The sequence below is a fragment of the Hemiscyllium ocellatum genome, chromosome 46 (genome assembly GCF_020745735.1).
Source record: "Hemiscyllium ocellatum isolate sHemOce1 chromosome 46, sHemOce1.pat.X.cur, whole genome shotgun sequence".
NCBI classification, from domain to species: Eukaryota; Metazoa; Chordata; class Chondrichthyes; order Orectolobiformes; family Hemiscylliidae; genus Hemiscyllium; species Hemiscyllium ocellatum.
Genome location: NC_083446.1, coordinates 16,874,802 through 16,897,001, shown reverse-complemented (window position 1 = coordinate 16,897,001; position 22,200 = coordinate 16,874,802). Strand labels below are relative to the sequence as shown.

General features: G+C 49.2%; 4 non-coding genes across 4 annotated transcripts; all 4 read left to right on the top strand.

Moving 5' to 3' along the window:
• The first annotated feature begins 12,978 nt into the window (after positions 1-12,978).
• trnas-aga (transfer RNA serine (anticodon AGA)) lies at positions 12,979-13,060 on the top strand. Its single transcript has one exon. It is a non-coding gene; the product is annotated as a tRNA-Ser (tRNA).
• Positions 13,061-16,299: 3,239 nt separating this feature from the next.
• On the top strand, positions 16,300-16,381 carry trnas-aga (transfer RNA serine (anticodon AGA)). Its single transcript has one exon. It is a non-coding gene; the product is annotated as a tRNA-Ser (tRNA).
• A 1,774-nt stretch (positions 16,382-18,155) lies between these two features.
• On the top strand, positions 18,156-18,228 carry trnar-ucg (transfer RNA arginine (anticodon UCG)). Its single transcript has one exon. It is a non-coding gene; the product is annotated as a tRNA-Arg (tRNA).
• Positions 18,229-19,619: 1,391 nt separating this feature from the next.
• On the top strand, positions 19,620-19,701 carry trnas-aga (transfer RNA serine (anticodon AGA)). The gene has a single exon. It is a non-coding gene; the product is annotated as a tRNA-Ser (tRNA).
• Positions 19,702-22,200: the final 2,499 nt, after the last annotated feature.

Here is a 22,200-nt window from a genome sequence, read left to right as displayed (position 1 = left end):
GTGAAAGTGATAGTAATGGAGTGAGTGTGAGGGGTTCAGGGTGCCGGAGATTGAGTGAGTGTGAGTGGTTCGGTGCAATGGTAATGGAGTGAGTGTGAGGGGGTGAGTGTGATCGTAATGGAGTGAGTGTGATGGGGTCAGGGTGATGGAGATGGAGTGAGTGTGAACGGTTCAGGGTGACGTTGATGGAGTGAGTGTGAGGAGTTCAGGGTAATAGAGGTGGAGCGAGTGTGATGGGGTCAGGGTGATGGTGATGGAGAGAGTGTGAGGGGTTCAGGGTGAAAGAGGTGGAGTGAGTGTGAGGGGGTCAGGACGACGGCAATGATGTGTGTGTGAGGGGTTCAGTGTGATGGTGATGGAGTGAGTGTGAGGGGCTCAGGGTGACTGAGGTGGAGTGAGTGTGTGGGGTTCAGGATGACGGTGACGGAGTGAGTGTGAGGGGTTCAGGGTGACGGAGATGGAGGAAGTGTGTGGGTGTCAGAATGACAGAGATGGGCTGAGTGTGAGGGGGTCAGGGTGACGGAGATTGAGTGAGTGTGAGGGGTCCAGGTTGATGGTGATATAGTGAGTGTGAGGGGTTCGGGGTGATGGTGTTGGAGTGAGTGTGAGGGGATGAGGGTGACAGTAATGGAGTGAGTGTGGGGGGTCAGGGTAATGGAGCGGGTGTGGGGGCTTTAGTGTGATGGAGGTGGAGTGAGTGTGAGAGTGTCAGGGTGACAAAGATGGAGTGAGTGTGAGGAGTTCAGGGTGATGAGGTGGAGTGAGTGTGTGGGTGTCAGGGTGACGGAGATGCAGTGAGTGTGAGCGGTTCAGGGTGACGGTGATAGTGTGAGTGTAAGAGTATCAGGGTGACAGTGAAGGATTGAGTGTGAGGGGATCAGGGTGACTGTGATGGAGGGAGTGAGAGGGGGTCAGTGTGGCGGGGTGATGGAGCGAGTGTGAGGGGGTCTGGGTGACAGGGATGGAGTGAGTGTGAGGGGGTCAGGGTGACAGGGATGGAGTGAGTGTGAGGGGATCAGGGTGACTGAGGTGGAGTGAGTGTGCGGGGCTCAGGGTGACGGTGACAGAGCGAGTGTGAGGGGGTCAGGGTGATGGAGATGGAGGAAGTGTGAGTGTGTCAGGGTGACGGAGATGGAGTGAGTGTGAGGGGGTCAGGGTGACGTAGATTGAGTGACTGTGAGGGGTTCAGGTGTTGGAGTGAGTGTGAGGGGGTGAGAGTGACAGTAACGGAGTGTGTGTGAGGGGGTCAGGGTGCTGGAGCGCGTTTCAGCGTTACAGTGATGGAGTGAGTGTGAGGGGGTCAGGGTGACTGAGGTGGAGTGAGTGTGCGGGTTTCAGGGTGACGGTGATGGAGCGAGTGTGAGGGGGTCAGGGTGACGGAGATGGAGGAAGTGTGAGTGTGTCAGGGTGACGGAGATGGAGTGAGTGTGAGGGTGTCAGGGTGATGGAGATGGGGTGAGTGTGAGGGGGTCAGGGTGACGGAGATTGAGTGAGTGTGAGGGGTTCAGGTTGATGGTGATTTAGTGAGTGTGAGGGGTTCAGGGTGTTGGTGTAGGAGTGATTGTGACGGGGTGAGAGTGACAGTAATGGAGTGTGTGTGAGGGGGTCAGAGTGCTGGAGCGGATGTGGGGGCTTTAGTGTGATGGATGTGGGGTGAGTGTGAGGGGGTCAGGTTGACGGAGATTGAGTGAGTGTGAGGGGTTCAGGGTGATCGTGTTGGAGTGAGTGTGAGGGGGTGAGAGTGACAGTAATGGAGTGTGTGTGAGGGGGTCAGTGTGCTGGAGCAGTTGTGGGGGCTTTAGTGTGATGGATGTGGGGTGAGTGTGAGGGGTTCAGGTTGACGGAGATTGAGTGAGTGTGAGAGTTTCAGGTTGATGGTGATTTAGTAAGTGTGAGGGGTTCGGGGTGATGGTGTTGGAGTGAGTGTGAGGGGGTGAGAGTGACAGTAATGGAGTAAGTGTGAGGTGTTCAGGGTGCCGGAGATTGAGTGAGTGTGAGGGGTTCGGTGCGATGGTGTTGGTGTGAGTGTGAGGGGGTGAGAGTGACAGTACTGGAGTGTGTTTGAGGGGGTCAGGGTGCTGGAGCGAGCATGGGGGCGTTAGTGTGATGGAGGTGGAGTGAGTGTGAGGGGGGTCAGGCTGACGGAGATGGAATGAATTTGAGGGGGTCAGGGTGACAGTGATGGAGCAAGTGTGAGGGGGTCAAGGTGATGGTGATGGAGCTAGTGTGAGGGGGTCAACGTGACAGAGATGAAGTGAGTGTGAGGGGTTCAGGGTGCTTGAGATTGAGTGAGTGTGAGGGGTTCGGGGCAATGGTGATGGAGTGAGTGTGAGGAAGTGAGGATGATCGTAATGGAGTGAGTTTGAGGGGGTCAGAGTGATGGAGATGGTGTAAGTGTGAGCGGTTCACTGTGACGTTGATGGAGTGAGTGTGAGGAGTTCAGGGTGATGGAGGTGGAGTGAGTGTGACGGAGTCAGGGTGATGGTGATGGAGAGAGTGTGAGGGGTTCAGGGTGAAAGAGGTGGAGTGAGTGTGAGGGGGTCAGGACAATGGCGATGAATTGTGTGTGAGGGGTTCAGGGTGAAAGAGGTGGAGTGAGTGTGAGGGGGTCAGGACAAAGGCGATGAATTGTGTGTCAGGGGTTCAGTGTGATGGTGATGGAGTGAGTGTGAGGGTGTCAGGGTGACAGAGATGGATTGAATGTGAAGAGTTCAGGGTGATGGAGGTGGAGTGAGTGCGAGGGTGTCAGGGTGATGGAGATGCAGTGAGTGTGAGCAGTTCAGGGTGACGGTGATGGTGTGAGTGTGAGAGTATCAGGGTGACAGTGAAGGATTGAGTGTGAGGGGATCAGGGTGACGGTGATCGAGGGAGTGAGAGGGTGTCAGGGTGACGGAGATGGAGGAAGTTTGTGGGTGTCAGGATGACAGAGATGGGCTGAGTGTGAGGGGGTCAGGGTGACGGAGATTGAGTGAGTGTGAGGGGTCCAGGTTGATGGTGATATAGTGAGTGTGAGGGGTTCGGGGTGATGGTGTTGGAGTCAGTGCGAGGGGGTGAGGGTGACAGTAATGGAGTGAGTGTGGGGGGTCAGGGTGATGGAGCGGGTGTGGGGGCTTTAGTGTGATGGAGGTGGAGTGAGTGTGAGAGTGTCAGGGTGACAGAGATGGAGTGAGTGTGAGGAGTTAAGGGTGATGAGGTGGAGTGAGTGTGTGGGTGTCAGGGTGACGGAGATGCAGTGAGTGTGAGCGGTTCAGGGTGACGGTGATGGTGTGAGTGTAAGAGAATCAGGGTGACAGTGAAGGATTGAGTGTGAGGGGATCAGGGTGACGGTGATGGAGGCAGTGAGAGGGGGTCAGTGTGGCGGAGATGGAGCGAGTGTGAGGGGGTCAGGGTGACAGGGATGGAGTGAGTGTGATGGGATCAGGGTGACTGAGGTGGAGTGAGTGTGCGGGGTTCAGGGTGACGGTGACGGAGCGAGTGTGAGGGGGTCAGGGTGACGGAAATGGAGGAAGTGTGAGTGTATCAGGGTGACGGAGATGGAGTGAGTGTGAGGAGGTCAGGGTGACGTAGATTGCGTGACTGTGAGTGGTTCAGGTGTTGGAGTGAGTGTGAGGGGGTGAGAGTGACAGTAACGGAGTGTGTGTGAGGGGGTCAGGGTGCTGGAGCGCGTTTCAGCGTTACAGTGATGGAGTGAGTGTGAGGGGGTCAGGGTGACTGAGGTGGAGTGAGTGTGCGGGTTTCAGGGTGACGGTGATGGAGCGAGTGTGAGGGGGTCAGGGTGACGGAGATGGAGGAAGTATGAGTGTGTCAGGGTGACGGAGATGGAGTGAGTGTGAGGGTGTCAGGGTGACGGAGATGGGGTGAGTGTGAGGGGGTCAGGGTGACGGAGATTGAGTGAGTGTGAGGGGTTCAGGTTGATGGTGATTTAGTGAGTGTGAGGGGTTCAGGGTGTTGGTGTTGGAGTGATTGTGACGGGGTGAGAGTGACAGTAATGGAGTGTGTGTGAGGGGGTCAGGGTGCTGGAGCGGGTGTGGGGGCTTTAGTGTGATGGATGTGGGGTGAGTGTGAGGGGTTCAGGTTAACGGAGATTGAGTGAGTGTGAGGGGTTCAGGTTGATGGTGATTTAGTGAGTGTGAGGGGTTTGGGTGATGGTGTTGGAGTGAGTGTGAGGGGGTGAGAGTGACAGTAATGGAGTAAGTGTGAGGGGGTCAGGGTGCTGGAGATTGAGTGAGTGTGAGGGGTTCGGTGCGATGGTGTTGGAGTGAGTGTGAGGGGGTCAGAGTGACAGTAATGGAGTAAGTGTGATGGGTTCAGGGTGCCGGAGATTGAGTGAGTGTGAGGGGTTCGGTGCGATGGTGTTGGAGTGAGTGTGAGGGGGTGAGAGTGACAGTAATGGTGTGTGTTTGAGGGGGTCAGGGTGCTGGAGCGGGTGTGGGGGCTTTAGTGTGATGGAGGTGGAGTGAGTGTGAGGGGGGTCAGGCTGACGTAGATGGAGTGAATTTGAGGGGGTCAGGGTGACGGTGATGGAGCAAGTGTGAGGGGGTCAAGGTGATGGTGATGGAGCTAGTGTGAGGGGGTCAAGGTGACAGAGATGAAATGAATGTGAGGGGTTCAGGGTGCTTGAGATTGAGTGAGTGTGAGGGGTTTGGGGCAATGGTGATGGAGGGAGTGTGAGGAAGTGAGGGTGATCGTAATGGAGTGAGTGTGAGGGGGTCAGGGTGATGGAAATGGAGTGAGTGTGAGCGGTTCACTGTGACGTTGATGGAGTGAGTGTGAGGAGTTCAGGGTGATGGAGGTGGAGTGAGTGTGACGGAGTCAGGGTGATGGGAGAGAGTGTGAGGGGTTCAGGGTGAAAGAGGTGGAGTGAGTGTGAGGGGGTCAGGACAAAGGCGATGAATTGTGTGTCAGGGGTTCAGTGTGATGGTGATGGAGTGAGTGTGAGGGTGTCAGGGTGACAGAGATGGATTGAATGTGAAGAGTTCAGGGTGATGGAGGTGGAGTGAGTGTGTGGGTGTCAGGGTGATGGAGATGCAGTGAGTGTGAGCGGTTCAGGGTGACGGTGATGGTGTGAGTGTTAGAGTATCAGGGTGACAGTGAAGGATTGAGTGTGAGGAAATCAGGGTGACGGTGATGGAGGGAGTGAGAGGGTGTCAGGGTGGCGGAGATGGAGCGAGTGTGAGGGGTTTAGGGTGACAGGGATGGAGTGAGTGTGAGGGGGTCAGGGTGACAGGGATGGAGTGAGTGTGAGTGGTTCAGGGTGACTGAGGTGGAGTGAGTGTGCGGGGTTCAGGGTGACGGTGACGGAGCGAGTGTGAGGGGGTCAGGGTGACAGAGATGCAGGAAGTGTGAGGGTGTCAGGGTGCCGGAGATGGAGTGAGTGTGAGGGGTTCAGGGTGATGGAGGTGGAGTGAGTGTGATGGGGTCAGTGTGACAGTAATTCAGTGAATGTGAGAGGTTCAGTGTGATGGCGATGGAGAGAGCGTGATGTCTTCAGTTTGGTGGAGGTGGAGTGAGTGTGGGGTGTCAGAGTGACGGTAATAGAGTGAGACTGAGGGTGTGAGGGAAGGATGTGGTGTGAGTTTGAGGTTGTCAAGGTGATGGTGTTAGAGTGAGGGTGATGCAGTCCACGTGAGAGTGATGGAGATTGTAAGGGGGTCAGGGTGATGTTGATGGAGAGAGTGTGAGGGTGTCAGGGTGATGGTGATGGAGTGAGTGTGAGGGGGACAGGGTGTTGGAGATGGAGTGAGTGTGAGGATGGTCAGGGTGACGGAAATGGAGTGAGTGTGAGAGGGTCAGGGTGGTGGAGATGGAGTGAGTGTGAGGGGGTGAAGGTGACAATAATGGAGTCAATCTGAGCGGGTCAGGATGACTGTGAAGGAGTGAGTGCGAGGGAGTCAGGGTAACGGTGTTGGAGTGAGTCTGAGTGGATCAGTGTGACGGTGATGGAGTGAGTGTGAGAGTGTCAGTGTGACGGCGATGGAGTGAGTGTGAGGGGGTCAGGGTGACAGTGATGGAGTGAGTGTGAGGGGGTCAGGGTGAGGGTGCTGGAGTGAGTGTCAGGGGGACAGGGCAAGGTTGATAGAGTGAGTGTGAGGGGTTCAGTGTGACGGTGTTGGACCGAGTGTGAGGGTGTCAGCGTGACGGTGATGGATTGAGTGTGAGAGGGTCAGAGTGATGGGTGATGGAGTGAGTGTGTTGGAGTCAGGATGACAGTGATGGAGTGAGTGTGAGGGTGTAAGGGAGATGGTGATGGAGCAAGTGATGGGGGTGTATGGTGACAGAGATGGAGTGAGTGTGAGGGGGTCAGGATGACGGTGATGGAGTGAGTCTGTGAGACAGTGATGGAGTGAATGTAAGGGGGTCAGGGAGACAGTGATGGAGTGAATATGAGAGGTTCAGTGTGACGGTGATGGAGTGAGTGTGAGGGTATCAGGGTGATGGAGATGTAGTGAGATTGAGGGATTCAGGTTGGCGGAGGTGGAGTGATTGTGAGGGGTTCAGGGTGACGGTAAAGGAGTTAGTGTGAGGGGTTCAGGATGATGGTGATGTAGTGAGTGTGATGGGTGCTGGATGACAGAGATGGAGTGAGTGTGAGGGGGTCAGAGCGTGGTTGATGGAGTGAGTGTGAGGGGATGAGGGTTACCGAGATGGAGTGAGTTTGAGGGATTCAGGTTAATGGCGGTGTAGTGAGTGTGAGGGGTTCAGGGTGACGGTGCTGGAGTGAGTGTGAGGGGTTCAGTGTCACGGTGATCGAGGGATTCTGAGGGTGTCAGGATGACGGAGATGGAGTGAATGTGAGAGTTTTACTGTCACGGTGATGGAGTGATTCTGAGAGGGTCAGGGTGACGGTGCTGGAGTGAGCGTGAGGGGGCCAGGGTGACGGTGATGGAGTGAGTGTGAGGGGATCAGGATGATGGTGATGGAGTGATTGAGAGAGGTTCAGTGTGACGTTGATGGAGCAAGTGTGAGTTTGTCAGGATGACGGAGATCCAGTGAGTGTGAGGGGTTCAGAGTGATGGTGATGGAGTGAGTGTGAGGGGATCAGGGTGAAAGAGGTGGAGCGAGTGTGAGATGGTCAGGATGACGGAGATCAAGTGAGTGTGAGGAGTTCAGTGTGACGGTGATGGAACGAGTGTGAGGTTGTCAGGGCGACGGTGATGGAGGGGGTGTGAGGGGGGTAAGGTTTGATGGGTGATGGAGCGAGTGTGATTAGGTCAGGACGATGATGATGGAGCGAGTGTGAGGGAGCCAGTGTGACGAAGATGGAGTGAGTGTGAGAGCGCCAGGCTGACGGTGCTGGTGTGAGTGTGAGGGGTTCAGGGCGTTGTTGATGGAGTTAACGTCAGGGGAGCGAGTGTGAGGTGGACAGGATGACGGAGATCAAGTGAGTGTGAGGGGTTCAGTGTGACGGTGATGGAGTGAGTGTGAGGAGGTCAGGATGACGATGATGGAGTGAGTGTGAGGGCGTCATGGCGACGGTGATGGAGTAGGTGTGAGGGGGCCAGCATGACGGTGATAGCGTGAGTGTGAGGGGGTGAAGGTGACAGTGATGGAGCGAGTGTGAGGGAGTCAGGTTGCCGGTGATGGAGTGATTGTGAGGGGTTCAGGGTGAGAGAAATGGAGCGAGTGTGAGGGGTTCAAGGTGATGGAGATCAAGTGAGTGTGAGGGGTTCAGGGTGATGGAGATCAAGTGAGTGTGAGGGATTCAGGGTGATGGAGGTGGAGCGAGTATGAGGGGTTCAGGGTGATGGAGATCAAGTGAGTGTGAGGGGTTCAGTGTGACGGTGATGGAGTGAGTGTGAGGAGGTCAGTAGATGATGATGGAGTGAGTGTGAGGGCGTAAGGGCGACAGTGATGGAGTAGGTGTGAGGGGGCCAGCATGACGGTGATAGAGTGAGTGTGAGGGTGTGAAGGTGACAGTGATGGAGCGAGTGTGAGGGAGTCAGGGTGATGGTGATGGAGTGAGTGTGAGAGGGTCAGGGTGACGGTGATGGAGTGATTGTGAGAGGGTAAGGGTGACAGTGATGGTGTGAGTGTGAGAGATTCAGGTTGCCGGTGATGGAGTGATTGTGAGGGGTTCAGGGTGAGAGAGATGGAGCGAGTGTGAGGGGTTCAAGGTGATGGAGATCAAGTGAGTGTGAGGGGTTCAGGGTGATGGAGATCAAGTGAGTGTGAGGGATTCAGGGTGATGGAGGTGGAGCGAGTGTGAGGGGTTCAGGATGATGGAGATCAAGTGAGTGTGAGGGGTTCAGTGTAACCGTGATGGAGGGATTCTGAGTATGTCAGGATGATGGAGATGGGGTGAATGTGAGTGGTTCACTGTGACGGCGATGGGGTGAGTGTGCGGGGTTCAGGATGATGGAGGTGGAGCGAGTGTGAGGGGTTCAGGATGAGGGTGATGGAGTGAGTGAGAGTGGGTCAGGGAGACTGTGATGGAGTGAATGTGAGAAGGTCAGGGCGACGGTGATGGAGTGAGTTTGAGGGTCAGAGTGACGGTGATGCAGTGAGTTTGAGGGGTTCAGGGTGATGGAGGTAGAGCGAGTGTGAGGGGATCAGGGTGACAGTGATGGAGTGAGTGTGAGGGAGCCAGGGTGATTGTGATGGAGAAAGTGTGAGAGGGTCAGGCTGACGAAGACGGAGTGAGTTTGAGAGCGTCAAGGTGACGGTGCTGGTGTGAGTGTGAGGGGGTTAGGGCGTGGTTGATGGAGTGAGTGTAAGCGTGTCAGAGTGACGAAGATGGAGTGAGTGTGAGGGGTTCTGGATGATGGAGATCAAGTGAGTGTGAGGGGTTCAGTATAACGGTGATGGAGGGATTCTGATGGTGTCAGGATGACTGAGGTGGATGAATGTGAGTGGTTCACTGTGACTGTGATGGAGTGAGTGTGAGGGGGTCAGGGTGATGGTGCTGGAGTGAGTGTGAGGGGCCAGGGCGACGGTGATGGAGTGAGTGTGAAGGGGACAGGATAACGGTGATGGGGTGAGAGTGAGGGGATCAGGGTGATGGTGATGGAGTGAATGTGAGGAATTCAGGGTGACGGTGATGGAGTGAGTGTGAGGTCGTCAGGGCAACGGTGATGGAGTGAATGTGTAGGAGTCAGGGTGACGGTGATGGAGTGAGTGTGAGAGGGTCAGGCATCGGTGATGGATTGATTGTAAGGGGGTCAGGGTGAAAGAGGTGGAGCGAGTGTGCGGGGGTCAGGGCGACAGTGATGGAGTGAGTGTGAGGGGTTCAGGGGGATCGAGATGGAGTGAGTGCATGGGAGTCAGGGTGACAGTGATGTAGTGAGTGTGAGGGAGTCAGGATGACGGTGATGGAGTAAGTTTGAAAGGGTCAGGGCGATGGTGATGAAGTGAATGTGATGGGGTCAGGTTGAAAGAGGTGGAGCGAGTATGAGGGGGTCAGGTTGACAGTGATGGAGTGAATGTGAGAGGGTCAGGATGACGGTGATGGAGTGAGTGTGAAAGGATTAGGGCGATGGTGATGAAGTGATTGTGAGGGTGTCAGGGTGAAAGAGGTGGAGTGAATATGAGCGGTCCAGGGTGACAGTGATGGAGTGAGTGGAAGGGGGTCAGGATGACGGTGATGGAGTAAATATGAGAGGGTCAGAGTGACGGTGATGGAACGAGTGCGGGGGGTCAGTGTGATGGTGATGGAGTGAGTGTGAGAGGGTCAGGGTGACGGAGATGGAGTGAGTGTGAGAAGTTCACGGTGACGGTGATGGAGTGAGTGTGAGAGGTTCAGGGTGACGGTGATGGAGTGAGTGTGAGAGGGTCAGCGTGACGGAGATGGAGTGAGTGTGAGAGCATCAGGGTAACAGTGATTGAGTGAGTGTGAGGGGGTAGGGTGACAGTTATGGAGTGAGTGTGAGGGACTCAGGGTGACTGTGATGGCGTGAATGTGAGAGGGTCAGGGCGAATGTGATGGATTGAGTTTGAGGGCCAGGGTGACGGTGATGGAGTGAGTGTGAGGGGGGTCAGGATGACGGTGATGGAGGGTGTGAGGGAGTCAGGGTGACGGTGATGGAGTGAGTGTGAGAAGGTCAGAGTGACGGTGATGGAACGAGTGTGAGGGGGTCAGGGTCACAATGATGGAGTGAGTGTGAGGGGTTCAGGGTGATGGAGGTGGAGTGAGTGTGAGGGGGTCAGGGTGACAGTGATGGAGTGAGTGTGAGAGCGCCAAGGTGACGGTGATGGAGAGAATGTGAGGGAGCCAGGGTGACAGTGATGGAGAGTGTGTGAGAGGGTCAGGGTGACGGAGACTAAGTGAATGCGAGAGCGTCAGGGTGACGGTGATGGCGTGAGTGTGAGGGGGTGAGGGTGATGGTGCTGGAGCGAGTGTGAGGGAGTCAGAGTGACGGTGATGGAGTGGGTGTGAGGGAGTCAGGGTGACGGTGATGAAGTGAATCAAACTTAACTCATTTATTTAGTGAAACAAACTGCATTCATTCATTCAATGAAACAGACTGCGCCTGTTCATCCAATGAGTAGAACCTTTACAATTCATTCAATGAAATAAACTGCACGCATTCATTCAGTGCAACAAACTGCATTCATTCATTAAACGAAATAATGTGGACGTGACAACGAAACAAATATGCATGCATTCATTGAATGAAACAGACTGCACGTGTTAATTCCATGAGTAGAGCTTCTATCATTTATTCAATGTCTCGAGCTTAACGCTTTCATTCAATCAAACAACGTGCATTCATTCAATCATTGAATCAAACTACAATGATTGAATCAATGAATCAAACGTATTCGTAGATTCAATGACAGAAACTTAAGTCATTTATTTAGTCAAACCAATTGCATTTGTCAATTCAATGAATCAAACTGCGCTCATTCATTCAATGAAATACACTGCTCGTGTTAAATCAATGAAGAAAGCTTCTCTCATTCATTCAATGTTTCAAGCTTAACTCGTTCTTTCAATGGAGCAAAGTGCACGTGTTAATTAAATGAGTCGTGTTTCTCTCATTTATTCAGTGCCTTCAGTTTCACGAATTCATTCAAAGAAACTAACTGCATGCATTCATTCAAATAAACAGACTGCACATCTTCATTCGTGAGAGGACCTTCTCTCGTGTATTCAATGTCAGGAGCATAACGCTTTTATTAAATGAAACTAACCGCTTCATTTAATCAATGAAATCAAACTTCAAACATTTATTCAATGAGTCAAACATAACACATTCTCTCATTCATGCTTCTCTCGTTCATTCAATGCCATCAGATCCACGTATTGATTAATTGAAACAAACTGCACATAATCATTCAAAGAAACAAACTACATTTGTTAATTCAATGAGTAGTGTTTCTCTAATTCATTCAGTGTGTTTAAACGAAAGAAACTGCACGCTTTCATTAAATGAAACATAATGCATTTATTTAATCCTTGAAATCAAACTTCAATCAATGATTCCATCAAACAACCTTAACTCATTTATTTAGTGAAACAAACTAAATTCATTCATTCAATGAAATACTCTGAACGTGACAACCAAACATTCATTCAGTGCAACAAACTGCATACTGTAGTTCAATGTATCATACTGCACGTGTTAATGTAATCCAATGAGTAGAGCTTTTGACATACAATCAAAGATTTAGTAGTGGGTAACGAGCCTGGCCAGGTTTTAGATTTGAAAGTAGGTGAGCACTTTACAATGAGGAGCTCATTGCGATGCAATGAGGTAAAATTTAGGAAGCGCAGAATGGTGTAGGAAACTGCATGGGCTGAGCACGTTAAAAATGTGGAGATTATTCAAGGAAAAGCTCCTGTGTGTCCAAGATAAGTATGTACCTGTCAGGCAGGGAGGAAGATATAGAACGCGTGAGCCGTGCTTTACTAAGGAAGAGGAATCCCTGGTCAAGAAGAACAAGAAGTCTTCTGTTAGGACAAAATGTGAAAACTCAGTTGGAGCGCTCGAGGGTTACAACGATGTCAGAAAAGACCTAAAAAGATGTCCTTTTCCCACTTTGTAAATCTTCGAAGACAAGTTGAAAATAATCTGCAACGAAAATGTTCAGAAAGGGTGTTTTATTTCGACCAAATACGATAGTATCTATCGCCTTGTCTTCTTATTTACATGTGAAGTTTCGTTACTCAAAGCACCGTGGCCCGGATCCTATTCCCGTTCACGGAACGCTTGTCTTGTTCAGCAAACATATTGGTGAACCAGGACTTCTGCAGATTTTCCGATGCAAGCAGTTCATTGGTTTTGTCCAAAACATTATGAAGGTTAGCATAAAACAAACAGCTGCAGTTGCTGGAAATCTGAGCCAAAAACGAAAATTGTTTGCGAAACACAGCCAGCCTGGCAACAGAAACGTCGACTTTCCTGCTCCTCGGATGCTGCCTGACCGACTGTGCTTTTCCAGCATCACTCTGATCTAAAATCTGGTTACCAGCATCTGCAGTCCTCACTTTTACCTAGTTTCTTCAGTGTCGCTGGTTCCCAATTCAACAACTCTATCTCTAGCGGTTTCATGTCTGTTCCTCCACGCTGAGGAGTTGAAGAGTGAAGAAAAGTAACTCACCCCATCCATCTCTGGGGTAATTGGGGACTGAAAGAGAATCTTATCACATAGAAATATATCTACATGCGACTTAATCTTTGTCTTTTATTGGGAACCATCTCTTTCATTGTAACCATCAGGAAAGACCATTTCGTTCGCCAGAATATGTCACTAACTTTTGTTTGTTTCATGTCCAAGAACACTTAGATGAATAGCTCCCTTGATAAGCTCTGTTGGTCATGTTCGCAAAGAGATCTAGCAAATTGCCAAGTGTGATTTTCCTTTCAATAAATAATTTCGACTAAGTTTGGCTGCAAATATCTTTTCCTAACTTTGTGCTTTTGTTCTTTTACATTGGTGTCTAGCACCTTCCAAATGACAGCAAAGGTATGAAAGAAGATGGAAGCCTTGAGCCCATCACGTCAGCGAGAGCTTTCAATGAGCTGAGCAGGCTCGTCTGTAGTCATGGCCGAGTGGTTAAGGCGATGGATTAGAAATCCATTGGGGTTTCCCCACGTAGGTTCGAATCCTGCTGACTACGTTCTGAATGCCTTCCTATTGCAGCAATTTTCGCTCAAAGTTCAGGAAACCAACTTTGCAAACCAGGCCGGTCATTTGATGAGACTTGGGAAACTCGAGTTCTTCATCAGAAATGTTCCACATTTAAAACGTTATCTCTGTTTCTCTTTCCAGATATACTGCTCGTCACATCGAGTTTCTGCAGTTGTTACTGAACGTCCTGAGCAGAAGTGCTGCTTTTCATTAGACTCCTTTCATCCCAGTCCTCTGTTCACTGACTCTGATCAGTGGCAACACTTCTTCCTGTACGTCAAGGTGCTCATTTCCCACCGCTCCTTCTCCCATCATTACAAACAACCGCAGGAAATTGCCACTTAACCATCTTTGTTCCAAAGTGAAACTCACCAGCCTCGGGAATGTCTCCACCAAACGGGACTTCTCATGCCTGGACATGGTGCAAGCCAGAGAATTGTGAAGAGATACTGTGAAAATATTGTCAATTGGCAGTTGGAAATATGTTTAGGAAGCAAACCATATAATCTAGGATCCAGCTTTGGAAATCTTGAGAAACTCTTTGGGAAATGGAATCAGAGGAGAATGAAGAAGTGTGAAATCTCGGACCGAGTAGAGGACGGGACATTGACTCTGATGTTCTCGGGACAGGAACTCATCTGAGACATTGAAAGAATTCTCGCTCCCGTACGTGAGGAATACAAACTTCATCTGGATTCTGGGACAATGAAAAACTCTGGAACACGCAAGACAATATCCAAATATTGACTGGCCAGGTTTTAGATTTGGAAGGAGGTGAGCACTTTGCAATGAGGAGCTTATTACGATGCAATGAGGTAGAATTTAGGATGCGTAGAATGGTGTAGGAAACTGCAGCGGCTGAGCACGTTAAAAATGTGGAGATTATTCAAGGAAAAGCTCCTGTGTGTCCTAGATAAGTATGTACCTGTCAGGCCGGGAGGAAGATATAGAACGCGTGAGCCGTGGTTTACTAAGGAAGAGGAATCCCTGGTCAAGAAGAACAAGAAGTCTTCTGTTAGGACAAAATGTGAAAACTCAGTTGGAGCGCTCGAGGGTTACAACGATGTCAGAAAAGACCTAAAAAGAGAGCTGAGAAGAGCCAGGAGGAGACATGAGAAGTTGTTGGCGGATAGGATCAGGGTTAACCTAAGGCTGATACAGAGGATGATACAGAGATAATTGCGTCTAGACTTAGAAGAGACTGAGGTTCACAAGGAAGAGTTATTAGAAATACTGCAGAGTGTGAAAATAGAGTGTGAAAATATCCCTGCGCCGGATGGGATCTATCTGATGTTGTTTAGCGAATGCTCTGCAGGAAGGTACAAATCAAGCTGATGCTCACAACGGCTCGTTTTGAGCCGCTAATTGGCAGTGAAGTGGCGGCGTCAATAAAAGCTGTCACGCATCTCGTCTTATTCCACACCCTGAGCTCGAAATGACCCGAGTTCTCTCGCTGAGTTTCTGCAGGGTCTTGCTTGGACGACACCATGACACTTTTTCACTGGAGCTGATCATGAAATCGCGTCGTGACTGTGAATAAAACGATGGAAACTTCCAGCAGAGAAGGAGCCGACCCTGAAGCAGGCAGCTGAGGACAAATGTTTCTCCTTTGCCAGTGAAAGGCACAGCTTCACAAATTGGATGCTTCGAAGTGAAGCAGTGTTGGCGATTGTCTTCGCTGCTTGTTCACCTTCGCAATTCTGAGTCCGTGATAGTCAATGACATTACATATCGACATGCGGCGGGGCCAGACTGTGTCGTTTGGGCCAGTGGCGTAATGGATAACGCGTCTGACTTCGCACCAGAAAATTGTAGGTTCGAGTCCTACCTGGCTCGTGGGGGACGCATCTTTTTTAAAGGTGGTCCGCCTTGACGCTCCCCAATGAAGTCCTTGTCCTGATGGCGCTTCTGCATTTAAAACTTGTGTCTGTTCTATTGTCCATTTCAAATTTCAGCTCACCACAACGGACACTTCTGTCAGTCTCGGGTCTCTCCCTCTGTTGGATGGAAATGAGCATGAGCTCCTCAAAAGAGTTACAATTCGTTGTGAAAATGTCATACTTCTGCCCCAATATTGTGCCATTTAAGAACACAGGATAACCTCATTGACATTTGCCCTGGAGACATTAGAACACACAAGACTTTGAGCCAAAGTTGGAAACTGCGACTTGAATAGATGGCTCTCCGATTAGCCGCAATGCACAATGGGCAGAATGGCCTTTTCCCACTTTGTAAATCTTCGAAGACAAGTTGAAAATAATCTGCAACGAAAATGTTCAGAAAGGGTGTTTTATTTCGACCAAATACGATAGTATCTATCGCCTTGTCTTCTTATTTACATGTGAAGTTTCGTTACTCAAAGCACCGTGGCCCGGATCCTATTCCCGTTCACGGAACGCTTGTCTTGTTCAGCAAACATATTGGTGAACCAGGACTTCTGCAGATTTTCCGATGCAAGCAGTTCATTGGTTTTGTCCAAAACATTATGAAGGTTAGCATAAAACAAACAGCTGCAGTTGCTGGAAATCTGAGCCAAAAACGAAAATTGTTTGCGAAACACAGCCAGCCTGGCAACAGAAACGTCGACTTTCCTGCTCCTCGGATGCTGCCTGACCGACTGTGCTTTTCCAGCATCACTCTGATCTAAAATCTGGTTACCAGCATCTGCAGTCCTCACTTTTACCTAGTTTCTTCAGTGTCGCTGGTTCCCAATTCAACAACTCTATCTCTAGCGGTTTCATGTCTGTTCCTCCACGCTGAGGAGTTGAAGAGTGAAGAAAAGTAACTCACCCCATCCATCTCTGGGGTAATTGGGGACTGAAAGAGAATCTTATCACATAGAAATATATCTACATGCGACTTAATCTTTGTCTTTTATTGGGAACCATCTCTTTCATTGTAACCATCAGGAAAGACCATTTCGTTCGCCAGAATATGTCACTAACTTTTGTTTGTTTCATGTCCAAGAACACTTAGATGAATAGCTCCCTTGATAAGCTCTGTTGGTCATGTTCGCAAAGAGATCTAGCAAATTGCCAAGTGTGATTTTCCTTTCAATAAATAATTTCGACTAAGTTTGGCTGCAAATATCTTTTCCTAACTTTGTGCTTTTGTTCTTTTACATTGGTGTCTAGCACCTTCCAAATGACAGCAAAGGTATGAAAGAAGATGGAAGCCTTGAGCCCATCACGTCAGCGAGAGCTTTCAATGAGCTGAGCAGGCTCGTCTGTAGTCATGGCCGAGTGGTTAAGGCGATGGATTAGAAATCCATTGGGGTTTCCCCACGTAGGTTCGAATCCTGCTGACTACGTTCTGAATGCCTTCCTATTGCAGCAATTTTCGCTCAAAGTTCAGGAAACCAACTTTGCAAACCAGGCCGGTCATTTGATGAGACTTGGGAAACTCGAGTTCTTCATCAGAAATGTTCCACATTTAAAACGTTATCTCTGTTTCTCTTTCCAGATATACTGCTCGTCACATCGAGTTTCTGCAGTTGTTATTGAACGTCCTGAGCAGAAGTGCTGCTTTTCATTAGACTCCTTTCATCCCAGTCCTCTGTTCACTGACTCTGATCAGTGGCAACACTTCTTCCTGTACGTCAAGGTGCTCATTTCCCACCGCTCCTTCTCCCATCATTACAAACAACCGCAGGAAATTGCCACTTAACCATCTTTGTTCCAAAGTGAAACTCACCAGCCTCGGGAATGTCTCCACCAAACGGGACTTCTCATGCCTGGACATGGTGCAAGCCAGAGAATTGTGAAGAGATACTGTGAAAATATTGTCAATTGGCAGTTGGAAATATGTTTAGGAAGCAAACCATATAATCTAGGATCCAGCTTTGGAAATCTTGAGAAACTCTTTGGGAAATGGAATCAGAGGAGAATGAAGAAGTGTGAAATCTCGGACCGAGTAGAGGACGGGACATTGACTCTGATGTTCTCGGGACAGGAACTCATCTGAGACATTGAAAGAATTCTCGCTCCCGTACGTGAGGAATACAAACTTCATCTGGATTCTGGGACAATGAAAAACTCTGGAACACTCAAGACAATATCCAAATATTGACTGGCCAGGTTTTAGATTTGGAAGGAGGTGAGCACTTTGCAATGAGGAGCTTATTACGATGCAATGAGGTAGAATTTAGGATGCGTAGAATGGTGTAGGAAACTGCAGGGGCTGAGCACGTTAAAAATGTGGAGATTATTCAAGGAAAAGCTCCTGTGTGTCCTAGATAAGTATGTACCTGTCAGGCCGGGAGGAAGATATAGAACGCGTGAGCCGTGGTTTACTAAGGAAGAGGAATCCCTGGTCAAGAAGAACAAGAAGTCTTCTGTTAGGACAAAATGTGAAAACTCAGTTGGAGCGCTCGAGGGTTACAACGATGTCAGAAAAGACCTAAAAAGAGAGCTGAGAAGAGCCAGGAGGAGACATGAGAAGTTGTTGGCGGATAGGATCAGGGTTAACCTAAGGCTGATACAGAGGATGATACAGAGATAATTGCGTCTAGACTTAGAAGAGACTGAGGTTCACAAGGAAGAGTTATTAGAAATACTGCAGAGTGTGAAAATAGAGTGTGAAAATATCCCTGCGCCGGATGGGATCTATCTGATGTTGTTTAGCGAATGCTCTGCAGGAAGGTACAAATCAAGCTGATGCTCACAACGGCTCGTTTTGAGCCGCTAATTGGCAGTGAAGTGGCGGCATCAATAAAAGCTGTCACGCATCTCGTCTTATTCCACACCCTGAGCTCGAAATGACCCGAGTTCTCTCGCTGAGTTTCTGCAGGGTCTTGCTTGGACGACACCATGACACTTTTTCACTGGAGCTGATCATGAAATCGCGTCGTGACTGTGAATAAAACGATGGAAACTTCCAGCAGAGAAGGAGCCGACCCTGAAGCAGGCAGCTGAGGACAAATGTTTCTCCTTTGCCAGTGAAAGGCACAGCTTCACAAATTGGATGCTTCGAAGTGAAGCAGTGTTGGCGATTGTCTTCGCTGCTTGTTCACCTTCGCAATTCTGAGTCCGTGATAGTCAATGACATTACATATCGACATGCGGCGGGGCCAGACTGTGTCGTTTGGGCCAGTGGCGTAATGGATAACGCGTCTGACTTCGCATCAGAAAATTGTAGGTTCGAGTCCTACCTGGCTCGTGGGGGACGCATCTTTTTAAAGGTGGTCCGCCTTGACGCTCCCCAATGAAGTCCTTGTCCTGATGGCGCTTCTGCATTTAAAACTTGTGTCTGTTCTATTGTCCATTTCAAATTTCAGCTCACCACAACGGACACTTCTGTCAGTCTCGGGTCTCTCCCTCTGTTGGATGGAAATGAGCATGAGCTCCTCAAAAGAGTTACAATTCGTTGTGAAAATGTCATACTTCTGCCCCAATATTGTGCCATTTAAGAACACAGGATAACCTCATTGACATTTGCCCTGGAGACATTAGAACACACAAGACTTTGAGCCAAAGTTGGAAACTGCGACTTGAATAGATGGCTCTCCGATTAGCCGCAATGCACAATGGGCAGAATGGCCTTTTCCCACTTTGTAAATCTTCGAAGACAAGTTGAAAATAATCTGCAACGAAAATGTTCAGAAAGGGTGTTTTATTTCGACCAAATACGATAGTATCTATCGCCTTGTCTTCTTATTTACATGTGAAGTTTCGTTACTCAAAGCACCGTGGCCCGGATCCTATTCCCGTTCACGGAACGCTTGTCTTGTTCAGCAAACATATTGGTGAACCAGGACTTCTGCAGATTTTCCGATGCAAGCAGTTCATTGGTTTTGTCCAAAACATTATGAAGGTTAGCATAAAACAAACAGCTGCAGTTGCTGGAAATCTGAGCCAAAAACGAAAATTGTTTGCGAAACACAGCCAGCCTGGCAACAGAAACGTCGACTTTCCTGCTCCTCGGATGCTGCCTGACCGACTGTGCTTTTCCAGCATCACTCTGATCTAAAATCTGGTTACCAGCATCTGCAGTCCTCACTTTTACCTAGTTTCTTCAGTGTCGCTGGTTCCCAATTCAACAACTCTATCTCTAGCGGTTTCATGTCTGTTCCTCCACGCTGAGGAGTTGAAGAGTGAAGAAAAGTAACTCACCCCATCCATCTCTGGGGTAATTGGGGACTGAAAGAGAATCTTATCACATAGAAATATATCTACATGCGACTTAATCTTTGTCTTTTATTGGGAACCATCTCTTTCATTGTAACCATCAGGAAAGACCATTTCGTTCGCCAGAATATGTCACTAACTTTTGTTTGTTTCATGTCCAAGAACACTTAGATGAATAGCTCCCTTGATAAGCTCTGTTGGTCATGTTCGCAAAGAGATCTAGCAAATTGCCAAGTGTGATTTTCCTTTCAATAAATAATTTCGACTAAGTTTGGCTGCAAATATCTTTTCCTAACTTTGTGCTTTTGTTCTTTTACATTGGTGTCTAGCACCTTCCAAATGACAGCAAAGGTATGAAAGAAGATGGAAGCCTTGAGCCCATCACGTCAGCGAGAGCTTTCAATGAGCTGAGCAGGCTCGTCTGTAGTCATGGCCGAGTGGTTAAGGCGATGGATTAGAAATCCATTGGGGTTTCCCCACGTAGGTTCGAATCCTGCTGACTACGTTCTGAATGCCTTCCTATTGCAGCAATTTTCGCTCAAAGTTCAGGAAACCAACTTTGCAAACCAGGCCGGTCATTTGATGAGACTTGGGAAACTCGAGTTCTTCATCAGAAATGTTCCACATTTAAAACGTTATCTCTGTTTCTCTTTCCAGATATACTGCTCGTCACATCGAGTTTCTGCAGTTGTTATTGAACGTCCTGAGCAGAAGTGCTGCTTTTCATTAGACTCCTTTCATCCCAGTCCTCTGTTCACTGACTCTGATCAGTGGCAACACTTCTTCCTGTACGTCAAGGTGCTCATTTCCCACCGCTCCTTCTCCCATCATTACAAACAACCGCAGGAAATTGCCACTTAACCATCTTTGTTCCAAAGTGAAACTCACCAGCCTCGGGAATGTCTCCACCAAACGGGACTTCTCATGCCTGGACATGGTGCAAGCCAGAGAATTGTGAAGAGATACTGTGAAAATATTGTCAATTGGCAGTTGGAAATATGTTTAGGAAGCAAACCATATAATCTAGGATCCAGCTTTGGAAATCTTGAGAAACTCTTTGGGAAATGGAATCAGAGGAGAATGAAGAAGTGTGAAATCTCGGACCGAGTAGAGGACGGGACATTGACTCTGATGTTCTCGGGACAGGAACTCATCTGAGACATTGAAAGAATTCTCGCTCCCGTACGTGAGGAATACAAACTTCATCTGGATTCTGGGACAATGAAAAACTCTGGAACACTCAAGACAATATCCAAATATTGACTGGCCAGGTTTTAGATTTGGAAGGAGGTGAGCACTTTGCAATGAGGAGCTTATTACGATGCAATGAGGTAGAATTTAGGATGCGTAGAATGGTGTAGGAAACTGCAGGGGCTGAGCACGTTAAAAATGTGGAGATTATTCAAGGAAAAGCTCCTGTGTGTCCTAGATAAGTATGTACCTGTCAGGCCGGGAGGAAGATATAGAACGCGTGAGCCGTGGTTTACTAAGGAAGAGGAATCCCTGGTCAAGAAGAACAAGAAGTCTTCTGTTAGGACAAAATGTGAAAACTCAGTTGGAGCGCTCGAGGGTTACAACGATGTCAGAAAAGACCTAAAAAGAGAGCTGAGAAGAGCCAGGAGGAGACATGAGAAGTTGTTGGCGGATAGGATCAGGGTTAACCTAAGGCTGATACAGAGGATGATACAGAGATAATTGCGTCTAGACTTAGAAGAGACTGAGGTTCACAAGGAAGAGTTATTAGAAATACTGCAGAGTGTGAAAATAGAGTATGAAAATATCCCTGCGCCGGATGGGATCTATCTGATGTTGTTTAGCGAATGCTCTGCAGGAAGGTACAAATCAAGCTGATGCTCACAACGGCTCGTTTTGAGCCGCTAATTGGCAGTGAAGTGGCGGCGTCAATAAAAGCTGTCACGCATCTCGTCTTATTCCACACCCTGAGCTCGAAATGACCCGAGTTCTCTCGCTGAGTTTCTGCAGGGTCTTGCTTGGACGACACCATGACACTTTTTCACTGGAGCTGATCATGAAATCGCGTCGTGACTGTGAATAAAACGATGGAAACTTCCAGCAGAGAAGGAGCCGACCCTGAAGCAGGCAGCTGAGGACAAATGTTTCTCCTTTGCCAGTGAAAGGCACAGCTTCACAAATTGGATGCTTCGAAGTGAAGCAGTGTTGGCGATTGTCTTCGCTGCTTGTTCACCTTCGCAATTCTGAGTCCGTGATAGTCAATGACATTACATATCGACATGCGGCGGGGCCAGACTGTGTCGTTTGGGCCAGTGGCGTACTGGATAACGCGTCTGACTTCGGATCAGAAAATTGTAGGTTCGTGTCCTTCCTGGCTCGTGGGGGGCGCATCTTTTTAAAGGTGGTCCGCCTTGACGCTCCCCAATGAAGTCCTTGTCCTGATGGCGCTTCTGCATTTAAAACTTGTGTCTGTTCTATTGTCCATTTCAAATTTCAGCTCACCACAACGGACACTTCTGTCAGTCTCGGGTCTCTCCCTCTGTTGGATGGAAATGAGCATGAGCTCCTCAAAAGAGTTATAATTCGTTGTGAAAATGTCATACTTCTGCCACGTTACTCTAAGCACCGTGACCCAGATCCTATTCCCACTCATGGAATGGTTATCTTGTTCAGCAAACATAACGGTGTACCAGTACTTCTGGAGATTTTCCGATGAAAGCAGGTCATTGGTCAGGTAGACTGTGATTGAGTGTGTGTATGGGAGTGAGTGTGAGGGGGTCAGGTTGACGGTGATGGAGGAAGTGTGAGTGGGTCAGGGTGACCGTGATGAAGTGATTGTGAGGGGGTCAGTGTGACGGTGATGGAGCAAGTGTGAGGGGTTCAGGGAGACTGTGATGGAGTGAGTGTGAGGGGTTCAGGGTGATGGAGGTGGAGTGAGTGTGAGAGGGTCAGTGTGACGGTGATGGAGTGAGTGTGAGTTTGTCAGGGTGACGGTGATGGAGTGACTGTGAGAGGTTCAGGGTGATGGAGA